The 1,713-nt window shown below is 31.3% G+C and overlaps 1 protein-coding gene across 1 annotated transcript in view; it reads left to right on the forward strand.

Moving 5' to 3' along the window:
- LOC118738679 (delta-1-pyrroline-5-carboxylate synthase) overlaps positions 1–1,713 on the forward strand; it is a gene marked incomplete at its 5' end in the record, with an annotated part of 514,696 nt that overhangs the window by 260,036 nt on the left and 252,947 nt on the right.

Below are 1,713 nucleotides of genomic sequence, written 5' to 3' on the forward strand. Positions count from 1 at the left end.
AAGCTTCTTAAGCGCCGCATTGAAAATTTTTGAAATCGGACAAAAACCACGGGTTTCACCAACGTAACGGTAGTTTCAAAAAACACAAAGCTAGCTATATTTTAGGGGGATTAGGTTTTGTCGGATTTTAAAAATATTCAAGACGGTACTTAAGGAGGCTAAGCACAATGTGTATACCACATTTGGTTGAGATCGATCAAGTAGTTTTTGAGATACGCACATATCATATAAGTGGGCGGTGCCACCCCATTTTCCTAAAAATTCCTGAAAAACCACTTCTTTGCTAAAGAACGATTGTATATGTGTATCAATTTTGAATAAATATTGATGAATTCCTTAGCCACACTGCTCAAAAAATCTGAAAGTCCGGTACATAAACAATATAAATTCAAGGCCGTATTTAAGAAAAGTCTCCTAAATTCGACAATTTTAATGCGATTGCAATTAATGAGGTATTAATTTATTTGAAAATAGATTTAATTTTAGACAGTACTACATATTTTGAAATTGGGGAAATTATCAATGATCAAAATTTAAAAAATTAAGAGAAATATGTTTTTTTTGTTATTTTCCCCCATAAAAAATCCCAACATGCCAAGTCCGAAAATAGATTATTAAATACCATTTTAAAGGCCTATATATCCTCTTCTCAGATGACATACGATCTTTGAAATCAAGTCAAAAATAGTAATTCAAAAACTCATAAATCTACGAAACCGTATTTTTTAACCTAAGTCGACAGGTCGCGACCTCTAAATGACCTTTAAAATATCTATAAAAATAGGCAATAAAATTTCTCATAAAAACGAATAAAATTAGGGGGTAGGGTCTTGAAATTTCCAAAAAAAAAACATTTTCGATGAGCATCCTAATGTGCGTATGCACATAAATAAATTTTTTTTTGAACCTGCGTTTGAAAATATATTAAGGGAGTTCAAGATTTGTAGCATTTTAGATGTTTTTTATCCCTTTTGGCCATAATGCGTGGTTTGGTTGAAATAAAATGCGCCAGATAGTTTGACGAATATTTGAGACCATGCTGTGACAGAACTGTTTGAAAGTGAGCAGTCAAATCAACAGAACAGAAAAACCAAAAAGCACTTTTCAGCTATCATGGAGGTTAACTCTTGATATTGGCGCAGTAAAGCTAAGCGTCAAAAGTAAAAATAGGCTTTCCTAACACAGCAACAGCAGTTTTTTAATGTTTTTTTACTTTTTCAAACACTGTTTAGTTCTATAGTAGAGTTCAATTTTATTTGCCAAAAGATTAAATTTATTTGCCAAAAGATTAATTTTATTTGCCATAAGATGAAATTTATTTGCCAAAAGATTAAACATTGTTTATTTATATTTGGCCGTTAATTGAAGATTCTGTTGATTTTTTTGAGCTCAACGCCGGGTAGAAATAAAACAATCTGTTTTTGTTGTTTTTTTAAATGGTCTATATTTCGACTTAAGTCTGAAGTCATCATCAGGACTGCAATAAATATCTTAATTACAAAAATTGCATAAAAGACTATCAACATACAATATATAAGCACAACTTACACATTCGGCTGCGCCTGGTAGACTAATGTGTGCAAAAAACAAAAGATTTAACAAACCAAACAACGAGACGAAATGGACATAAAAATAGAAACAAATGAAAGAACAGTAATTGGAAACAAAAAATCATACAAACAACATTACATTGGACGGCACACAGTACGACAT

The sequence above is a fragment of the Rhagoletis pomonella genome, unplaced genomic scaffold (genome assembly GCF_013731165.1).
Source record: "Rhagoletis pomonella isolate Grant_MI unplaced genomic scaffold, Rhpom_1.0 Rhpom_scaffold_00005, whole genome shotgun sequence".
Lineage (NCBI taxonomy): Eukaryota > Metazoa > Arthropoda > Insecta > Diptera > Tephritidae > Rhagoletis > Rhagoletis pomonella.